This window comes from Megalobrama amblycephala, linkage group LG1 (assembly GCF_018812025.1).
Source record: "Megalobrama amblycephala isolate DHTTF-2021 linkage group LG1, ASM1881202v1, whole genome shotgun sequence".
In the NCBI taxonomy this organism is placed as follows: Eukaryota; Metazoa; Chordata; class Actinopteri; order Cypriniformes; family Xenocyprididae; genus Megalobrama; species Megalobrama amblycephala.
In genome coordinates, this window is record NC_063044.1 from 47,830,542 (window position 1) to 47,855,062 (window position 24,521).

Consider the following 24,521-nt stretch of genomic DNA (forward strand, 5'->3'; position numbering starts at 1 on the left):
CAGTTTTCATTGTCAGTCAGTCAAATTTTCATTTGTTCATTTACAAGATCTCAATACGGTATGTTTTGTTCCGTTACGAGACTTCAATGACGGTTGGTTTGGTCCCACTTTATATTAAGTGGCCTTAACTACTATGTACTTAAATCAAAAAATAAGTACAATGTACTTATTGGGTTCATATTGAATTGCAAAACAAATTTGCAGCTATTGAGGTGGAGTATGGGTAAGGTTAGGGAAAGCTTTGGTGGTATGGGTAGGTTTAAGGGTAGGGGTAAGGTGTAAGGGATGGGTCAACAGTGTAATTATAAATGTAAATACAGAAATTAATTACAGATGTAATTACATGCAGGTGTTTTTAAAATATAAGTACAATGTAAAAACATGTATGTACACAATAAGTGCATTGTATCAAATGAGCAATTTAAATGTAAGTACATAGTAGTTAAGGCCACTTAATATAAAGTGGGTCCGTTGGTTTTTGCTACTGTAGGTTAATGAGATTTCAACTTCAGCAACGTTCTGTTTTGTTCTATTATGAGATTTCAATATGATGGTCAGTTTTGTTCCTTTATGAGATTTCAATGACGCTCGGTTTGAAACGGTTCAATGGTTTACATTATGAGATCTCAACAATGGTTGTTTTTTTCTCATTACAAGTTTTTAAAGATGGTCAGTTTTGAGAAAGGATCCTCGTCCACATTGGCGTTTCCACAGCGTTTCAGAAACAATCTCCATCTATACCACACTGGGCATGCGCGTACAAGTGTAAACAGTTGCCTCTTATGTATGTAGGCAGCTGCAGTATTTTTTTTACTAGATTTCAAAGACAGTCGGTTTTGTTTCATTACAAGATTTCAATGATGGTCGGTTTTATTCGGTTACACCATTTAAATGTTGTCTGTTTTATTCGGTTATGAGATTTCAGTGATGGATGGTTTTGTTCAGTTACAAGATATCAATGCGGTATGTTTCTTTTATGAAATTTTAATGACAGTTGGTTTTGTTCCATTAAGAGATTTCAATGATGGTCGGTTTTGTTCTGACCGAGATCCCGTAGAACATCACATCGTTCTGATGTTTTATTCCATTCCATTCCATTCCATTTTATTCCATTGTAATATTTCAATGACAGTCAGTTTTGTTTTGTTACGAGAGTTCAATGATGGTCGGTTTTGTTTCTTTACTAGATCTCAATGACAGTCAGTTTTGTTCCTTTACAAGATCTCAGTTGTTGACAGATAGTTTTGTTCTTTTATGAGATTTTAATGATGGTTGGTTTTATTCCTTTACGAGATTTCATAGACAGTCGTTTTGCTTCCATTACGAAATTTCAATGATGGCCATCTTTTTTTCATTATAAGATTTTAATGACAGGCAATTTTATTTCTTTGTGAGATTTCAAAGACAGTCGGTTATGTTCTGTTGAGAAATTTCAATGAAGATCAGTTTTGAGATTTCATTGACAGTTGGTTTTATTATGTGATAAGATCTCAATAATGGATGTTTTTATCTTTACAAAATCTCAAAATCTCTTTTTTTTTATTACAAGATCTCAATGATGGCCAGTTTTGTTTGGTTACAAGATCTTAATGTGGGTCAGTTATGTTCGATTACGAGATGTTGTCAGTTTTTTTTAGCATGCCCACCTCCCATCCTGGAAATCCACGTTTGAGTCCATTCAGAGCTCGGCGGTTAGGACCGGGTGAGGTTATGGGAGTAAAGTTTAAGGGGGTGAGTGTATTTAAAACCAGCTAGTAGAGAGCTGTATGGGTAAACCTCAGTCCCTGACCTCAAGAGGTACACTAGCAAAGGATGTTAGAGACTGTGGTCTTTAGCCTCCTTGTTAGTGTGCCGGTGACCTGGGTTCAAGTCCCACTCGGAGGGGGTGTGAGTAGAACCCAGAGGGTTTATACTTATTAGCGATGGGTCGTTCGCGAACGAGCCGGCTCTAAGAGCCGGCTCTTTTACATGAACGTCGGGAGCCAGCTCACATATCTGAAGAGCCGACTCTATTTTTAAAAATAAAGCCTATAGAAATTCAATCATTATGTAATGAATGATTTTAATTTTATTTAAAACAATAGACTAATAATTCAAAGAACACAAAAAAAATATATATATTATATAAGCCTAGGCGCACACACTAGTGATGGGCATTCCGGCTCTTTTGTGAGCCGGCTCGTTTGAAGAGCCGGCTCGTTTCGTGAGCCGGCTCTTTAAATAATAAACTATGATTTTGACTATGATAGGTGTGAAAACAGTTCTAATTGAATTATTAAATGAAATCAAACTCGCAATGTCTCACAATTTCACAAATTGTTTTCACACCTATCATAGTCCAAGTCATAGTTAAAACATTTATTATTTAAAGAGCCGGCTCTTTTCAGTGAGCTGAGTCAAATGAGCCGGCTCACAAAAAAGAGCCGGAATGCCCATCACTAATACTTATAACAGAGCAAATGTTAATCTCTCAAAAATATTTCTTAAAAATATTTTTGTAAAATGTGTTGTGAAAATTAAATGTGAATATATATCTCCATGAAATTTTGTTCAGATACCAAATATTTTGACAAACAAATACATATACACTTCTGGTGATGCAAGGATTAGTGTTTTATTATTATTATTAGGGGTCAAGCCCCAAAGAAAGCTCATGTTTATGCTCATAACTTATGACGTGTAAGTCAGTCAATTAGTTCAATTGTTTCAAAGCTTTGAAAAGCTGTGTTTCTCCCATCACAAGTGTAATGTATAAAAAACTTTGTTTTAACCAACATATGTAAGTCCTATCAACAATTCACCCTTTGCTGGGAGTTGGATTGACAAGTGATCTGACCATCATAATGCTCAATGTGGTGTTTTGTCTGACAAATTAACCAAACTGTAGAGTTAGTAGATTGATGTTGGTGGACTTGTAACTAAAACCAGCTAGTGAGAGTGCAGGTAAACTTGAGCTAAAAACTGTGTTCTTTGGTGTTCTTGTTAGTAGGCCTGCCTCCCATGTCAGCAACCCGGGTTCGAGTCCCGCTTAGAGCAGTTCAGTCTGCACAAGTTACAAACATACATTTAAAACATGGTGTGTATTGAAATCTTTCTGTGGTTAGAAATATTTTGTAACAATATACACTTCTGTTCAAAACTTTGGGGTCATTTTTTTCTTTCTTTTTTGAAAGCAAAATTAATCATTTTATTCATTAAGGACGTCTTAAACTGATAACAAGATAACAACAAACTTGTGGAGTGGAAAAAAATAAAGAAAACTTATCTCGTTATTTCGACATAACTTGTTATTTCGAGATATTAAGTCGTTGTTTCAACATAATATCTTGTTATTTTGACATAATAACTCGTTATTTTGACAATATCTCGTTATTTCAACATATTAAGTCATTTTTTTCGGCATAATATCTCGTTATTTCGACATAAGTCGTTATTTCAACATTAACTCGTTATTTCAACATACTAAATAGTTATTTCGACATAACACGTTATTTCAACATAATATCTCATTTTGACATAAGTCATTATTTCGACATATTAAGTCCTAATTTCGACATAACTCTTTATTATATAGTTTAATAAAAGACATATAAAATGTAATGTTTTCAGTGGTGCAGCAGTAATGAGTTAGCTTGCAGTCCTGGTTTTTACCGCAATCACCACGGGTTCGAATCCCCCTTTTGCCATGCTCGCTCTTCTCTATTTTCCCATCACATATCACAACAGAAAGGCATTTATTTTCAATAAAAATGAAAATAATGTTCTAAAAGTGGAAATAAACTGCTGAGTTTTAATAATATTAAAAGTATTTATTTGGTAGGGTTAGGGGAAGGTGTTGGGTGGGTTTTTATTCTCCCAATAAGGCAGCATCCATTTCATAATTTTAGTAAATATAATCATTTACAGTGCAAATAGCTATAGATGCTATTTACACTAAGGGAGAATAGTGATACATTCTATTTACAGTAAGTGACTATAGCAAGCATTTTCTCTTTCGATATTAGCCATTGTAGTTATGCTGACCTGCTGTTACAAGTTGCTGCTCCAAAATCCCAGAGGTTTATCATAGGAATTTGAATTCATGCCAAATATGATCATTTACAGTGCAAATAGCTGTAGATGCTATTTACACTAAATGAAAATAGCAATACATTCTATTTACACTAAGTGACAATAACAGCATTTCCTTAACAATATGCTATTTACACAAGATGCTATACATTGTATTGGCAGATACTATTTGCACCTCAGTATTTTTGTACATTAACAGGATGCAATAATATCATGTGTAAATATGTAAATGATTATATTTATTAAAATAATTAAATGGATGCTGCCTTATTGCGAGAATAAAAACCCACCCAGCACCTTCCCCTAACACTACCCAATAAATACTTCTAATATTATTAAACACTCGTTAGGCAGTTTACTTCCACTTCAAAAACATCATTTTCATTTTATTGAAAATGTATTTGATCGGAAAATAGACAAGAGCGAGCTAGGCAAAAAGCGGATTCGAACCCGCGGTAAAAGCCAGGATTGCGAGCATGCTTGTTACTGCCACTGAAAACATTGAATTCTGTGTGTCTTTTTGTAATCTTAAGTGTTGGCAGAGCTAGTGTAAATAGCATTTGCCAAAAAGGGATGCTATTTGCACTTAGTGTAAATAGACATTCCATTAAAGCAGTGGTCTGAAACTCAATTCCTGGAGGGCCACAGCTCTGCACAGTTTTGCTCCAAACCTAATCAAACACACCTGATCCAGCTAATCAAGGTCTTCAGGATTACTAGAAACTTCCAAACAGGTGTGAGTTGGAGCTGGTTGGAGCTAAACTGTGCAGAGCTGTGGCCCTTCAGGAATTGAGTTTGAGACCACTGCATTAAAGGCTTGTGAAATGTTAACAAATAAACCAAATCTTATCTATAAACTATGAAGCTGACTGAAAGAACAATACTGGCAATTAGCCCAAAACTATATAGCTATGTAATTGCTAAATAAGTTAATTATTTTTAGAACTTTTAGAACATTATTTTATTGAAAATAAATGCCTTTCTGATGTGATATGTGATGGGAAAATAGAGAAGAGCAAGTTTGGCAAAAGGCTGATTTGAACCCGTGGCAATCATGACAAAAGGCAGGATTGCGAGCCAACTCACTACTACTGCACCACTGAAGACATTAAATTTCACAAGTTACGCAGGAGATAAACACATAACACACATTCAAAACAACATCAAGATCGGACAGGGAGTAAAGGGAGTGAGTCCATAATAAAGGGAGTGCTGATGATGAAGACCAGGTGCAGGTGATGTGTGCTGATGGGGAGATGACGAAGGAAGTGAGTGCAGGTGTGGAAACAGGAGGATCATGGGAAATGGAGTTCAGGAGAGGAGGGAACTGTGACAGTAAGTTGTAAGAACTAAATAAAGTACTATATCATTTGTGATGTGAAACTAACTACCTGCATGGTATGTGATGTAATGTACGGATTATTTTTGCCCCAGGTTTACACCCCTTATTTTCTGGGGTTTATTTTAACCCTTTATTCAGTACAGTTTATGATGACTGTATTGGGGTGTTGGGCGGTATGTGATGTGCAGAACTATTTTACACCAGGGTTACACCCCTTATATTCTGGGGTTTATGTTAACCCTTATACAGTACAGCTTATTGCGACTGTACTGGGGCGTTAGGACCCACTCGGGCCACAGGTTGATCAGATCCGCTGGCCTCTCTAACACCTCTTCTCGCAGCTACCCAGTTGATTGTCCTCCATTTGTTTTTCTTCTCAAGTCACGTTTGATCTCGCAGGTCTCCATAAGATCTCATGTCACTGTGAAATTGTTCCTGAATCAACAGGTGTGTGGTCTCGCAGTCCGGTTGAATCATCTAGTGTGTGCGTTCAGAGGATTATAATGCTAAAAATCGGTTGAAACCAAGTGAAAACACTCTGTGTAAGATTAGACCACTAGATTACCTCTTCATCAAGTTGTTAACATCACCTGAAAACATTTTCCCTTGCTATTTTTGCCACAGCTAACACAATTTCAGCAGCAAGAGAACAACTAACACTAAAGGTACGTTTACATGACAGTGATGTTCTAAAAACTAAAAAAATGTTTCTTTGTACTGATGACACTGTTATCAAAACTATCCCCATTCACAAAGATCCGTGCAAATGACTAAAAGTGAAGTTATTAAACGTAATTTCGGGAGGAGTATGCCCATCTAATCTTCCATTTAATACCAATGTATAAAACCAGTGTCTTACCTCTTCCTGTTGTTAGTTCTTTCGGCATCCCTCCTCTTCCCCTTCTCATCCTTTTTATACAATTCTGCCTGTTGTAGAGGGGCAATCGGAGCTCGAGTAGAATATCCTCTCAGAGCCACATCTGTTTACCACTTACGCTTATTATTATATATTACGCAAGATTATATGGGCACACAAACTCGTGAAACACTGTATTACGCATGCCAGACAAGTAGTTTTTTAACAGAGCATTCACCTCCTGCATGCCTATCCACTTTATTTTGTACAGTTTACTGCACTTCCACTCTGAAGTCTTGTACATTCACAGTAAACACCTTATTTTTGCATTGAAAAATAAGATGGATAGACTAAACACATAATACGCATGTACATGCCATCATCATTTTCGCAGATTCACATTTTTGCTGTTTACAAAGAGCCCATTAATCAAGAGTCAAACTGTACAACTAAAGCAAACATTGATCATAATGATGGTAAGTTCAAACTAAACATTTTCAACCAAACATCATCATCTAACTCTGTTAATTCTTACAGGTCTGGAATGGTATGATGGTGAGTAATTAATGTCAGTATTTTCATTTTTGGGTGAACCCTTTAACTAAATATATAAAACATATACAGTGTTGAAATTCACAAAATATAAAAGGTAAAATTACTTATAAATTGCTGTGTACGTACTGCTTATATCAGTGTTCTCATACTCAATTCCTGGAGAGCCACAGCTCTGCACTGTTTTGTTCCAAACCTAATCAAACACACCTGATCCAGCTAATCAAGGTCTTCAGGATTACTAGAAACTTCCAAGCAGGTGTGAGTTGGAGCTGGTTGGAGCTAAACTCTGCAGGGCTGTGGCCCTCCAGGAACTGAGTTTGAGGCTTGCTTGAGGCAAAATTACCATCTAAACCTCTGTTAATTCTCAGTAAGAACTTCTGTAGATATCTGACAGAAATAAAGTCAGTCTTGTTAGTAATTAACGTCTTCTTTTATCTTGAGTTGATTTAATCTAAAGTTGTGGCTCAAGTCAGTTGTAATGTCTTCAATCATTAGTTCCATTAATGGTAAACGTTTGGCACCCTATACTGCCATGGATTTCACAGTTTTTTTCCCTTTTTTGGGGTGGGTGGGGGTGGGTGGGGGGGGGGGGGGGGGGGTTATTCCAACCAAAATTCAACATCTGCTTAAAGTTGGACAATGACATAAAACAAATATTGGGTTAAGATGTCCAATCTTAAATCCAGATGTCTGATCGATGTTGGAGTCTACATCCTGTGCCTGCTGGATAAAGGTGGAGATGGAGTGATGCTGAAAGAATATTCTCACTGGAGTGATGTAAGCAGTTATGATTGACAGGTGATGAACATGCACAACCCAACTTCTGTTTACAGCTAAATTTGTTAAAATGTTGTGATCATGTTTTGATTTACAGTTATTAAAGAAAGCTTTCTGAGAGAATCTCTTTATATTTGTTGTAAGAGTGTCTGTTGTTGAGTGTGTGTAATAGTGTTTGAGCAGCTGCAGTATCTGTCAATGTATCCCAAGATAGCAACTTTATGCTGCTGGCCCATGTGGCGTGGAATGATGGCACTTGGGCCACTCTAGTTTGCCAGATCTGGGCCACAAGCAGGCCATAGCAATGCCACATATCAGCCAAGAGCAAATAAATCAACCAGAACTGGACCTTATCTGAGCCACAAAACCATTATATATTATTTATAGAATCATCTCAGCATTAACAAGCCTGTTAACAAGCAGAATCACTTAAGGAAAGAAGAAAATGGAAAAAGAGACAAACAGAAACACAAGAGCAACAACTGACTTCAGCCACAGCCTTAGATGAAATGAACTTAAGATAAAAGAATACATTAAATCTCTCAAGATCTGATTAAACAACTCCACAAACAGCATTACCAGCTTAACTTATTACTAATCACAGACTTTATTTATGTTAGAAATATACAGAAGTTCTTATTGAGAATGAACAAGGGTTTAAATGTATATTTATTTTGTTTTTTTTGTTTTTGTTGTTTGTTTTTGTTTTTATTTAAAGTCACCATAATGGTGATTAGTGCTTCCATTAGTTGGGGTCTTAACTCTTATTATAAGTTTGTCTTCTCTGCTTTTTGTACCAGTGTGTTTGTCAAATACATTTTCAGTAGCAAAGAAAGACAAAGTAAGATCAGATGATGATAGTTGGCTGAGTGGACTAATCCAACTAATGGAAACACCAATTACCATTATGGTGACTTCAAATGAAACAAACATGAGCATTAAACTTCTGTTAATTCTCAATAAGAACTAGATGAATGACAGAAATAAAGTCAATCTGGTAAGTAATATGTGAAGCTGTAATGCTGATTGTGGAGTTGTTTAATCCTCCTCTGCTGAGATCTGGATAGATTTAATGTCTTTTATTTTTAATCTTATTTTAATATTTGGTTGATTGCACATTCCCAAATTTCTATATATCCCAATTATTGTTAATATGTAATCCATAATTTCCAGGAGCTCATTGCCTCTACCTTCAATTAAACCTGCTAACAGTGACTGTAAATTCAATTGCCTAAATGATTACAATAGCCACGTTTCCACTGCTGGGCCAAAGGCGGCCGTGCTAGTGCGTGCCAGGGCCAGTCGCGTTTCCACTGTCACTTCCGGGGCTTGATCGTGCCTCTTCGGTGCTTCCTCGGTGACAAAGGCACGGGTTTTTCAGCCCGCCGAAAACCTTGGTCCAAAGCGGGCCAGCTGGGGCTTGAGGCGCGGTCGAGGTGAAAGGCGGAGCTAATCGTAGTCAGGTGATGGTCTACACGCTGAAATGGGTTGGGTTGTGTGGAAACGCAATTTGATTTTGGCCTCGGTGCCTAAGGTCTGTGGCCATAGGCTCAGCCCAGCATGCTGTTAGCCCTGGCTCGCACTGGCCCAACAGTGGAAAAGCGGCTATTGTTAGCTAACTGCATGATTATATGTACATTTCTGAAACCACATACACTGGACAGTCACCTCCGATGCCAGATTCTCTAAATTGTAATGTTGACATGCATTCTCTGTAAAGCTGCTTTGAAACGATATCGTGAAAAGCGCTATACAAATAAATGTGAATTGAACTGAAATTGAATTTCATCTAAGGCTGTGGCTGAAGTCAGTTGTAGCTCTTGTGTTTCTGTTTGTCTCTTTTTTCTGTTCTCTTCTTTCCTTCAGTGATTCTGCTTGTTAACAGGCTTGTTAATGCTAAGATGATTCTATAAATAATATAAAGATTTTGCAGCAGAGTTAAGGTTCAGTTCTGATTTATTTATTTGCTCTTTGCTGACATGTGGCATTGCTATGGCCTTCTTGTGGCTCAGATATGGCAAACAGGAGCGGCCCGCCCAAGTGCCACTATTCCACACTACATGTGGCCCAGATCATCATACCACGCATGGCAGATGTGGGCCAGATTTGGGCCAGCACAAAGTTGCTATCTGGGTTTGTACAAGATTAAGTATGCCTTGCAAGAAAAATAAAATACAGACCTTCATTAATCTTGTAATTGCTGAGAATCCGAGTGAATACTTGGTAAAAAATGATGAAAGACCCTGAGAACATACCAAAACGCACAATTATGCAGATACAGTGTCAAGTTAAAGTGCCATATTCGGAGCAGGACAGTGTTCTCCTGTTTGAACCACATGTAAACCCACAGTGTCCAGATGGTCTTAAACCCCTGGAAACCCTACTAACTCTTAAAACTGTGTTTGGAACAATGCAGTGAATAAACTCAACAGTTCCATCTGCAAAATTGGAGAGGTGGACAGAGGGTATGTGTGAGTCCTATGAGATTGCCAGAGAGCATGCGAAAAAGAGTACTGAGAGAAACAAAAGCATTATGAACCAAAAAGTAAGGTGTACTAACTTGACAGAAACTTGACTCCAAGAGTCCAGGGAAATGTCAAAATTACTGGGAGGACGAAGTCCACATTGTCATCCGCCAGGCTGCTGAGGAGGACATTCCAATCTATGAAGTGAAACCAGAGCAGGGCAAAGGCAGAGCAAGAGTGTTGCATCGTAATCATCTTCTCCCCTGTGATCACTTACCTCTGGTTACCACACTGACTCAAAACGCCACACCAAAAACGAAAACACCAACAAAAACACATAGCTTCACCTGCTGAGACATGGGAGGAACATGTGAATGACAGTGAAAGTGATGACAGGTACTTTGTCCAAGTGGAGCCCTACCAGTTTAGGACATAGCAAAATAGTCATTAACAGATAGAAGTGGAAACCACGCCACAACTCTTGTCTCACAACCTACTTGTGAGAAATCGACAGATCGGTCAGAGACTTGAAATGAATGCTTGAGTCAACAGCATAGCCTCACTTTCCTGCTGAAGAACAAGACTTACCTGATCAACAGTTCCCTGTGCAGAGAAATCCTGTAGAGGAACCATCTGGAACTTGACAATAACGACCAACAAATAGGTTCACATATGATAACTTTGGAACTGCATGCTACAGAAATTACAAGAAATGAGTTTAGCCCACACCCTATATACATATAGACACCAAATATAAATTATGGGGTACTAATGACTGATAACTACCCTCAGTCCTCATTTATCTGTTATCCAGCAAGTTAAAGAAACCCAATGAACTTTCACTTGACCAGGTCTCAGATGCATTGCAGGACTGTAATGACACAAACTGCCGTCAGATGTCCGGACGACATTTTATTTTGTGGGGGAGAGTGTGATATACTCAAGGGATGGCCGGGTGCGTATGCGTTGCTTACCTGGGGAACACATGGCACCAGGATGCACTATGGGAAGAAGGCAAGCCAGCGGAGGCAGTGTGATGCTTTGGGCAATGTTCTGCTGGGAAACCTTGGCTCCTGCCATCCATGTGGATGTTACTTTGACACGTACCTCCTACCTAAGCATTGTTGCAGACCATGTACACCCTTCCATGGAAACGTATTTCCTGGTGGCTGTGGCCTCTTTCAGCAGGATAATGTGCCCTGCCACAAAGCAAAAAATGGTTAAGGAATGGTTTGAGGAGCACAACAACGAGTTTGAGGTGTTGACTTGGCCTCCAAATTACCCAGATCTCAATCCAATCGGGCATCTGTGGGATGTGCTGAACAAACAAGTCCGATCCATGGAGGTCCCACCTCGCAACTTTCAGGACTTAAAGGATCTGCTGCTAACATCCTGGTGCCAGATACCACAGCACACCTTCACAATATTAGGAAGGTGGTCATAATGTTATGCCTGATCAATGTAGTATAGTATAGTATAGTATAGTATAGTATAGTAAATGCAGAGGCTCAAGGGAGATTAACAGAATATTTCTAGCAGAAATGCTTCAAAATGTACTTAATGAATTCACTCGGCATTTACAAATAAATCAGTGAAATACTCCTTCACTTATTTGAGTTGTTATACTAAATGCATGTGTTCATTTTTCTGATCCAAGCACAATATGCCCTGAAATAGATAGTCGGTATGAAAATTAGGCCTGTCAGTAGAGTCAAAGCTATCATTATTAATTTAGCATTTAAAGAAATCTAACAGCTTGGCTTTAAAGAGTCTGTCAGAGACTGAAAGCTGAGTTCCCAAATCTGTCAGTGCAAGTTTAGCCACAAAACTGTTTGAGGCTTAAATCCATATTTTCCATCAAAGACCCCGTTGTCACCCAGTTATGATGTCTTTTCCAGAGTCAAAGAATGTTTATGCATGGACAGCAGCCTCACAGAAGAGCAGAATTAGGCAGTTTTCTTGGATGAAAGGAAGTGACTGTGACTAAAAGCCATCTGGATGATGCTGTGTGGCGTGAAAGCTGAGGGGTCCTTTCTGTTTGTGTCTGTGCAATTGGCCACTCACACACAGATGCAGGAATTCTAAGAAGAGAGAAATCTAAACGGCATGCATTGGTGGCTGATAGAGATAATATCTCTATAATATAATAATGCTGCTCCGAAATATTACTATTAAAAATACATTGTGATTTCATGCTTAAAAGAGAATTTGGTCAATAATCACTTTATAAACGATTATATATTCAAATGTTAAATAGCCATAAACCATTAGACATATGCTGTGTTTTAAAGCCTTACATAGTCAAGGCTCTACGTATCAATAGAGGAAATAGGAAAAAAGTGTTAAAAAAGTTATAAAAGAGATGGAATATTGTTCATGCTTTTCTTGTATGGCGCAAGGTAAACACTTGGTTCCTGAGACCATACGGTTTGTATATTCATCAGAGTTTAGGTTTTAAATTGTCAATGTGTGAACTCTTGAAGAAGATTAAAAGTGACTCAGAGGAGATCAAAGTCATTGAAGTGCATTCGCTAATTTACAAACCTCATTGTGCAAGATGTTTGAATGTTTATATATGCACTGTGTCTGTGTTTCAATGAGATTATTGGACTTGACTTTGTGTCAGTACAAAGTCAGATCAAGGCCTCTATCACTACAAATCCAAATGAATGTACCTAATTTACATTCAATTCAATAATGTCATCTCTCATAAACTTGTGGAATCAGATTCATTTAATGACATCAAAATACTGTAGCATAGTATTAATGAAATTAAAATAGTACTGTTTCTTTTCAAAATAAATTTTTTATGAAAGATACAGATTGTCCTAACTACCCTTTAGGTCATTTTTCAAGCACCTTATTACCACCTATATTTACGTTTTAAAGTCATGCGCCCTCTAGCTGGCGTAAAAAATAATGACAGTGCCGTGTTACGTCTGTCGTCATGAAATGACATATGACTGTCGTTACCAATCAAAATGCATGTTCATTTAAATGCAATGTGTGGACTTTTTACACCATTAGTCCTATTTCAAATTAGCAAAACAATTTTTTTTTTACTAACGACTAAACACACCCCACCCCTAAACCTACTCTTAGTGATTTGTAGTGCATATACACTTTATGAGCACATGCGTTCCCTGGGATCGAACCCACGATCGCATGATCACATGATTGCATATTGTTATGTATTGCAATGCTCTGCCAGTTGAGCTATGCTAAGTGTCCTTTTGTCAATAGGGGCGCAACTTTAGTAAACGCTCCTATGAGTCGTATTTTAGGGAAGTGACAAACGACCTATATAGGCGTATTGGTTGGAGGACATGTTGGAAAAATAATTATTGTGATGTCATAGTTTTGGCCAGTAAGTGGCAACTTCATGAGTGAGTCTCTTGAATCATTAATTTAACCAATTTCTTCAAAAACACAGATTCATTCACTAACAAAACAGGTGAATGTCGTCATGAGTGAGTCATTGAAACATTCACACAACTGTTTCATGATATAATAAGTATTTACGTCATTGTCAGCTTGAGCATTTACCTATCCAAATAAAGATCACAAAGAAATGTTCTGATCTCAGAGCCTTACATGCTTTCCCAAATGTTAACCAAGGAATAAATTCTACTTCCTGTAATGGAACAATGCATTGAGCATCAGACTGCTTTTCTGAACTTTTGCCAGCCTCCTTATTCATTCGCAATCCCTTTACTTTTGTGCAGAATTTAAAGGTCCTATGGGGTAATTTTGGGCCAATTTGTCCAGGCCTCGATCTTCTTGCCAAAACTATTTATATTAGTAACTACTCCCCTTAGTACAAAAAAAGAGGAGCACATGTGAAACAAAGAACTATGTAGAGGGAATGGAACAGAGAGAAAAAAAAAAGATTTTAGTATCTCAGTGACCCTCAGCCATTATGAAAAAGAAAGATAAAAGCATTAATTTCCGTCTCAACAGAGAAACTAAACCTATACTATTCATGTAATGGCAAACTGTCCTTTGATCTGGCCGCCAAGGTCATTTCGTGGTTCCTTGCATTATGCTTGTTAATCACAGAGAGCCGTAGGCTATCTGAGCTTCGACTTGCTTCACGTTTTCTTGGAAAGGCAACATTTGAAGCCTGTAGAAATTGGCATATGGATCCACAGAACCACTGCGGTGATAATCACAAGGGTCTTTCTGTCCATTCCTCAACCTGATGATTTTATGGACAAAACTGTCTCAATCAGCCCTTAACTGTAACTTAAAAGGTCCATGAAGACAGCCTTCAGACACTGTAATCATGTTTCACATTGCAAAGATCAATACTTTAACCAGTCAGAGATGTGACTGTTTTAGCACCTGCGGGCAGGTTTGATACCCCAAGCCACTTAAAAATCTGCATTACATTATAACTCACATATAACTGACAAAATTATCACTAGTAGATTAATATCACCTTACCTCAAATCGAATTTACTGTCTTCCAGAAGACAACTGGATTGCCAGAAGAAAAAAAGGCCAGTAGTGCTTCAAAAAAAAAAAACTTTTTTAAACCAAGAATAAATAATTCTAATAACAATGTTCATGTACAGAAATATATCCACCACCTTTAGTCATACACTATTGTATTGTACTTAAACCTACATTCTGAGCCTGCCTGCATGCATAAACAAATATTAATGTCTCTATGTGACTCATTCAGCTCAGCCGACTTTCTTGGTAATTGCCAATATCGTGATATGTGCACATTATTGTGCACATATATTGGCACAGGATTATTCTCCTTATAGTGGACTTCAATGGCCTCCAAACGGTTGAAGGTCAAAATTACAGTTTCAGTGCAACTTCAAAGGGCTTTAAACGATACCAGACGAGGAATAAGGGTCTTATCTAGCGAAACAATTGGTCATTTTCTAAAATTAAATACAACTGTATATGCTTTATAATCACAAATGATCGGCTTGCACGTGCTACCGCTTTCCATATTCTTAAAAAAGCTTACGCTGTATGTCCTACGCCTTCCCTATTCTACTTACGGAAAAAATGGAACTGGCGCCGCGTTCGTTCCGTAAGTTGAATAATAACACATGGAAGTAAAGACACAAGTAGTGTTAAGACTGATTAGCTCGCAGAGTCCATTCTTGAGTGTTGTGACAATCGTGCAGATCAATGGGCTTTCACTGTAAAAGGCAGGATCGTGGTGTGGATTGGAAAGGAAGGTGCGTGAACACAGTGGATTGGGGATGGAAACTGGTGGACAACCGGCTCCTGCCAGTTATGACCTGTAAGACTGCTGCCCCAGAAAACCTCCTGCAGATGATCCACTGTAATTGCACAACTGCCTTCTGAACACAACAGTGCCATTGCAGGGCATATGGACTACCATGCATGCCTGCTTGTGGACCATGTCAAATTGGGAATTGTGAGAATATAACACTATAATCAACCTCTATGGGAGGAAGAGTGTGACGACTAATGGTAAATCTAGTGAAGGTCACAGTGCAAAAAAGATAAAAAAAAAAAAAAACGAAACAACTGAAGAAAATAGAAAAAGATATGTATAAATAAGAAAAGTATTAAAAAATATAAAAAACAAAAGGCATACAAAAAAACACATAATAAAAAATATTTTAAAAATATAAAGAAATAAAACAAAAAAATAAAAGGGGTTAGTGGTACTGAGACTTCACGTGGCAGCCCTGTTTTGACTAATTTTACAGTACCACACAGTTCTAATGAATTTATTCTTTATTGGAATCAAAAGAATGGTTATGAACCACAGAAAGCACCAACACTAGGCAAAACGATATGAGAAAGGAGAAATATGCAATTACTTAAGGGAGATTGTACTTACTTTTTGCATAAATATGCTTGTAACCAATTGCTTTAATATATAATTGTACTTGTAATCACTTATCTATCATGCAAATATGCTAATTAGAATATTACATGGCCAAAACATGTATCAGGCACCAGTATTCCTGGTCTAGGAGGAATACAAAGGAGTAATGGTCATTTTAAAGACCTGACATTCGCCATTTTGAAAATGGGGCCTTTCTTGGAGTCAAACTTTTATTATGTTTTTAAGTACATCTGATACTACTGTAAACCACTGAGAAAACTTTTGTTAGAATTTTTTTTGGGGTCAAGCCATATTTGCAGCTGATTTAGTACTCAAATGTTTCAAGTTAAGAACAATTAAAATGCATGAGTAGTACAAAGTAAAAATCTGCCAGTTCTGCTTACTTAAACTTTGAGTTTCTTAAATTAAAAGTTTTGAGGCAACTGATTGCCTCCATTTTTTGTGTGTTTTGCCAAATTATTCAGGTTTACACTGAGTTTAAGAATTCAGTTTAGAGGACTTGAAATTTGTGTTCCAAATTTCATAATTTCTACTTAGTCATTTTAAGTTTACTTTGCTTTTTTTCTTTTTTGAAATACATTCTGCTTACTCTTTGTTTGTAAATTTTACTTAAACATTGTAGCACTGAATTAAGCTATATGCTTTTTAAGCGTGTGGTTTATTTAGAAACCTTTGAAGTAAACAACACAATAGATAATTTCTTGTTACACTTTGTAAGACAACATGTCTGCAGTATAGGTATAGGTACCCAAATGGACACCAAGACCTTAATACCTGATACACAAAACACATCAACAGTAATCAGTGGATAGTTTTTGAGTAGAAAATAAACTCCAGATGTCGCAAAACAGCAAGTTACTAAACCTAACAAAAAAGCAACAAGAGAACAAGTGAAAAATGCAACCTTAATTATTTGTGCCCCATAGCATGATGGGAACACCAGTATCAGAAAGTTTAGTAGGCTTTACTTCTTTGATACTACACCGAGAAAACAGACTCTCGCACAAAGAGTCATCCAGAGTTTTACATCATCAATCCGTGACACGTTCAGTGACTGTGAGCTACATTACATGTGGGATAGAAATGGAGGCTAGCAAACAAAAACAATCTCTAGCATTACTTTTTATTTCAAAATTCTGACTTTTCTGACTGGAGCAAGTGGTGGTTTGTTGCTGTCGCACTAATTGCATCAGGTTCGGCGCTCCTCATCATAGGAAAAGCCACATACAGGACTCTGCCTCAAAACTTGTCAGAGGTAAAATTAGATTGCAATGGTCATTAATTGGCTGTTGGTCAGTGAATGTCAATCTAGCGATCAAAGTCTTCAGATTTTGGCCTAGGATCAGAGGAATCTTTTAGGATTGACAAAATTTGTCTCAGACGGCCAGATTGTAGCCAAGTGTGCACCCGGCTTTAGATCAAATGTAGGGCGTTTACATGCAACATTTTATAAATGAGACCCCTGAACTCGCTACTGCGAGAAAAAAGTCAGAATTTTGAAATAAAAAGTTGCCTTTTTATTCCATGACAGAAACAAGCTTCCATAAAAAAGTAGTATGTAGACCATTTTAAAACCAAGTTTTATATTTAAAGGTCCCGTTTTTCTTGGTTTTTTGAAGCTTTGATTGTGTTTATAGTGTGCAATATAACATGTGTTCATGTTTCGCGTGTAAAAAAACACAGTATTTTTCACATAATTTACTTATCTGTATACCGCTGTTTCCACTGTCATAAAAACGGGCTGATGACTTCCTTGTTCTATGAAGTCCCTCCTTCAGAAATACGTAACGAGTTCTGATTGTGCCAGCGGTTCCTGTGTTGTGATTCGACAGCATCTTAGCGAACCTTGCCCGGAAAGGTCACGCCTCTTACCATAACGTGGAGATGCACGCGCTCAGTGTTATTGTAAACATGTCTTTAATTTTACCCTATCAATTTGAGCCGGAATCAGACCCGGTGATTGGACTGCGGGATGAAAATAACAGCGTTTCGACGACATGGCGACAAACACACTCTACAAACGCAACTCTTGTGTATTCCTGTGGGCGGAGGTTAGTCAAAAAACTGTTTTAGTGACGTCATTAAAGAAGGAAGTAGAGGGATGTAGTCCAAACTGGCCGTTCGATGTAGGCGACTTCTGTTAAATAAAATATCTCGCTTGGCATTGAACTTTGAGCTTTAACATTTTACAGATTTTATTTATACTCTAACAACAACATTACACACTAACTAAAGTTTGAAACATGGGATCACGAAGAACGGGACCTTTAAATATAATCAGCTCTAATATGATGAGGATCAAAAATCTCATTAAACATTATATAATGATACTTTTCAAGCTTTTAAAATGGCCTTGTGGTTTGGCATCCCAAACAGAACATGAATGTTAAAGCTCTGAAAAATTGTTAAAAGGACTTTCAAAAGCATGACTATGCTTTGTGAACTTGATTTCTTTCATTCTTGCTGTTGTATAATAATTGTCATTTTTCTGCCGGACTCTCCACAGCATTCTACAATCACCTTTGCAGCTGTTGCCTGGAGATATCTTATCTCCAAGAGATCATCACTTTAAAGCATAATCCTCAGTTGGCTGACACCCTCTTGACACTCAGTGCAACCACCCATTGTATCTGAATGACAGCTTCCTGCATGTCGAATCTGATCATTTCTCACACGCCCACACGTGTGTACTCACACACGCTCACACGCTGCTACTGATGGCTTTGTAAGGTCCCAGACCACCGACAATGATTTTTAAAAAAAATACAAAATGGAAAAGGTGAGAAACTTGTTGTTTAGACTATTTCTTTTTTTTTTTTTTTAAAGAAAGGTCAGTCCCTTCATCGTATAGCTTTTTAAGATTTTTCATAGACAGCAATCTCTCTGAGGATGAAAAAGAGACTGTAGAATGAAATGCATTTAGTGAAAACAACCGCCAACATAATTTACATTTGAAAGCCAGCATTTGAGAGAGAGTAAAGGTAATTTACTCCCCCTCCACCCTTTCATCATTGGCCAAACGAGAAAAATATTCTCTGTTAGTACAATAACATAAAAAAAAGCTATGAACTTTGTGTCACACACAATCTGACAGATGGAGGCAGCAGGCAGACAGGCCCTGAAGATCTCCCTCAACAGCATAATCCTGATACATCAAAGCCTGTATGTATGCTGGAATATATATTTGATGCTTTTATTCAGTCTGGCTTTAAGATTAAACCTTGTAATTTTGCTTTTAACATGAAAAACCACAGGTGAATCTGTACAAGCTATGACAAATTGAAAGGGGCAGACAAATGCTGGCGAACTTAAAAGTTTTACAATAGAATTTTGAATAAGTACTACTGTATAGAATATAGAGAAGCTGCTCAGGATGAAATATTTTGCTAAGCAACAGGTATAACCAATGATTAAAATCAGATTAAAACAAAGACATGCTTGGTAGGATTACATAATTGTTCATGACCACCAGATCTGCACTTATCTAATAGGTTATTTACATGGTCATAGGTGTGAAAAGCAGTCTGTTCTATGAATATATTACAATATCATTTTTGAGATCAGCAAAAAGTATTCCTTTAAGTACACTTTAGAGGTTATTCATTTGTTGAAATCAACAAATCAACATTATTTTTTCTGCTTGTTGATATACCTCGAAACATTTAGGTAATTTGATGCTTAACAAAGGAATAATTTAACAATTTTAAACTGTGAAACACAACATGTTGAGGCCCTTTTGGTTGATTAAAGACAAGGACAATGGGTCAAATTGTTCCTAGATTATTTATATATATATATATATATATATATATATATATATATATATATATATATATATATATATATATAATCTAGGAACAATCAGGATGAAAATATTTATATATATATATGTTGTATATAACATATAACATGTTGTGTTGCACAGTTTTGAACAGTTTAAAATTGTTAAATTATTCCTTTGTTAAGCATCAAATTACCTAAATGTTTATATATATATATATATATATATATATATAGGGCTGCACGATTTATCGCGATTAAACCACTCGCTTGTTCAGAGCTGTAGGGGAGAGTGGGGTAAGATGAGCCATTTTTTACTTCTGTGGTCCTCAAGATAAGGAAAAATGAGGCAGAAGTACAATGAAAGTATTTAAAGTAATTTCAGGATGTTTCCTATCATTTTAAATTATCAAAATACATCTATGACAAAGGGTTCTAAAAAAATGGCTTTTTATAAAAAAGTGTTCCTCTGGCTCAATTTACCCCAGGTTAGGGAATCTGAATCAAACCCATCTGAAATTTTAAAGACAATGTACCTATTTTAAAAACTAATTGGTAACACTTTATAATAACTGCACACTATGAAGCATTAGTTAATAGTTATTTCATCACTTATAAAGCATTAATAGACATTAGTAAGTAGTTTATAAATACAGCTATAATTGCTTTATTCTTGATTTATAAGCATATCTATAATGTTTAATAATTGTATTTTCATACTTTATTAATAATCAATTTATCATTTCTAAATTAAGTATTACATTATTTACAAACCAGTTATTTAGGAGTTGTCAGTAGTTCATTTAGTAAGTGTAAGTAAATGATTAATAAACTATTTAAACATTCATTTATACATCTTATTATTTAGACACATAGTAATAGTTACTTAGTGTGTTAGTAAATGTTTTATTAACACATATTCCTACTGCAATTCATGATTTATTCAGGTAGTTATAAAACATTTAGAAGTAGTGAGCTCATCTAAAGTGAGGACTATTTATGCTTTGTAAAGCTTTTATAAATGAGATTTAAAGGTTCAGTGATCTTCTGATCTTCTGCACTGCTGTTCTCTAATGTTTTAAAGTTAGTACCGGATAGTTTTGACACTAGGAATATGTTAATAAAGCATTTATTAACACACTGAGTAACTAATACTATATGTCTAAATAATAAGATGCATAAATGTACATTTAAATATTTTATTAATCATTTACTTACACTTCCTAAATGATCTTATGAACCACTGACAACTCCTAAATTACTGGTTTGTGAATAATGTAATACATAATTTAGAAATGATAAATTGATCATTAATAAAGTATGAAAATACAATTATTAAACTCATTATAGATATGCTTATAAATCAAGAACAAAGCATTTATAGCTGTATTTATAAATGCTTACTAATGTCTATTAATGTTTTATAAATGATGAATTAACTATTTACTAATGCTTAACTAATGCTTCACAGCGTGAGATTCTAAAGTGTTACCAACTAATTTAATAATCAAATTTCCTTTTATTCTTTATAAAAATATTTTACAAATATTAATTTTTTTAAAGCTAAATTAAACAACATAAAACCAACCAAATTAAGTTGAAATTTCAGTATCTTTAATTGTTTGCATTTCTGAAACAATATGTTGAACATCAAAGTTGTAACCTTCCCACAAACAGACTAAACAGAGAGAGTTTGTTGAGTAAAATTAAATAAAAAATAAATAAGAATGAATAAATGTCACTGAAGCTAATAAACATTTTAGTCAATAGGTTCTTGACGTGGTAGTTTTTTTTCATTTGGCTCACTTTGCCCCATAGCTGCCATTTTAGTAAAAGCTAGCTAGCTTACCAATTCAGAATAATATTTAGCTAAATGACTTGCATGGTTTTATACGTTGCTAAATCACAAATATGCATCATAAATAGTTTTAGACCTGGACAAATTTGCTTTGATAAAATAACCATTACATCTGTAATTTTACTTTGACAAGCCAAAAATAGTTTTTAAAGTAAAAAAGCAACTTCAGTCCTCCCATGTGCTTCTCCTTTTCACAGTCTGGCAGAAATGATGGGTGGTTCTAAAATATATGGTGCTTTGCCACAGAAGAACACGCTTGTACCGCTGTAGCTGAATAAACAGAAGATTGAAACGCTTAAACATGACTAATAAACACACAACTGCCTTATTCTGTATTAGAAGCCACACCATCTCACAGAAGGACGCTCAACTGTTGTTATGAAGTGAGTTTGGAGTAAAAACATCTTATTAAATGTTGTCTTTTGTTGGACAACATGTTAATAAATGCTTCTCATGTCTGGAAACGCATGTTGCTTTTTCAAATGTACATTATAAGTGACTCAAACTCGCAGTGCTTTTAGATGGATTAGCATTTGGAGCCATACTTCATTGACAAGCTGCCTTTGCGATTTGAGCACATTCATTCTGAAATTGTAGTGTGTGTGTTAAGCATTACTAGGAAAAATGCTAAATTACTTTTACTTACTGCTTTGGTTCCCATTAACTTCCATTGTTTCCATCAGTTGGGAAAAATTGGAAGTTAGAACTGGAAATCTTTGGTTGCCAACATTCTTTAAAATCTTCTTTTGTGTTCAGCAGAATAAAGAAATTCATACATGTTTGGAAAAACTTTGGGGGTGAGTAAATAATGACAGAATTTTCATTTTTGATTGAACTATCTCTTTACAGAGACCAAAAAAAGACGTGTGAGAATTGAGCTCTGTTTAGCTCACCCTCACTACATTTCTAAGAGGCTATTTGTAAAATTGATTGCACCTTTGCAAGCAATATGGGACTCCATCTGCTCTCACACAGTTTGATCAGCATTCTTTATTGACACTCTTCTCCTGTCTCTTATTTTTTCACTTGGTCTCATCTTGTTCTAGTTGGTGGGAAAACAGCAGTGATATGGTACAAGTTGAGTTCTGAACAAACTGAGCTTGGATCTCTGAACAAATCACCTAATGAAAATTAGAGGAGGATATAGCAAGTAATGAAAAGGATGATTCAAGTTCACTGTCTTCTCCACCGTCTCCAAGACTGTTGGGCTGACACAACAAACATCTATAACCTTGAATGACCTTCATGAAGACTTTAAATGCCTGTTCACACCTAATTCAGTGAGACTAAAGGAGACAAAAATATAATATATACTGTATGTATCCAAATATTGGAGACGCATAATATATTGGCCATTATGTCAATATCGGCCAATTCAATAAAAATTTGATAACCGTTTTTACTGTGCCAAGTTCAAATGTACAAAACTATCTATTCTACTACACTACTGGCACACTAAAGCAAAAGAGATTCATTACTGAATGGAAGTGGTCACTATTAAATAGTATAAATGTTCAGTAACCCATAAGCTTCTAGGCTGAGCTTGTTCTGTTTCTTCCACAAAAGTAGTGGATTTATGGATGCTTTAGAGAGATACTCACAGTACAACAGCGAAGGGAAGTGATGCAGTCATCATTATCCAGCAATGAGCCAACACAGATGACCTTTTAAATATGTGCAGGAGGAGATTAATTCATATGTCAAAGGAAAAAGCAAAGGAGGGTTTCCAAACCCCAGGCTAGATTACATAGACATCTGTGAAGGTGAAAATCTCATGTTGTGTTGAACTTCTTATTCAATGTAAAATGTTTGAATATTAACTTGAAACAAAATCAATTGCTAAAATTTGCTGATAGTGCTACATATTTTCATATCAGTAACAGACTGTACTGTAGTCATGGATTTCCACAAGGGTCATGCACCATTTAGCATTAAAAAAAAAAGAAAAGAAATTCCTCTTAAATTCCACTTCATTTCTGGAAAAAACCCCTGAAAAATACAATGAACCCTCTGTCATCGTTTACTCACCTTGTTCCTTTATATCTTCTGTGCACTGCAAAAAATATTTTATTTTCCCTTAAATTAAGCAGATATTTGTATTATTTTAAGCATTCATTTAATATATATATATATATATATATATATATATATATATATATATATATATATATATATATATATATATATATATATATATATATATATATATTCTCATTATAATTTTTGAAAAGATACATATTGAAATTAGTATTTTGTTACCCTTTATTGAAAAAAAAAATCATTTAATTTTTTAGTAAATTAAGTTTTATTTTATGGACAATGATGGAACACATTTCCACATTTTCAAAACGTAAACAGAAAACAACAGAATTATCTAGCTCATTTTATTAGTTTTGAGTCTAACACAATTACTCTGTTGTGTGACGGTTTTGAATTCATTTCAATTGCAATTCAATAAATCCTTTATGTCTTTTCATTCAGTTTCCAATTTAACATCCTGTGTGACCAATTCAGTTTAAGCTGATGAACTGAAAAGAAGCCAGTTCTTACATTCTGAATTTTACCCAAACCTTACTTTCACAGATCAAACATATAATTTAAAAATTTTCCACATCTGTGCTTTCTGGATAATCGCCACCTCTAAATTTCACATTCTGCGAAGAGACTCTCATACACTGGTCATCAGCTATGGTTTAAACTCTTGGAGCATGAAACCTAAATTCCCTTCAAACAAGCCTTATTCCAACATAAACACACATTATCACACTCACATACACATGTCTTCTCAAAACCACACTGTAATAGTGTTCTGCTCCCTCCATGAATGAAGACCATGTTCTGTTCCATCTGACCCTTTCAGGCTTTCTGTTGTTCCCTCTGAACTGTGCCCTAGGACGTGAAGGAAGACCACCGAACAGCGAGGCAATGACTCAATGGACACAACAGTATATCTTCTACATGACTGAGCA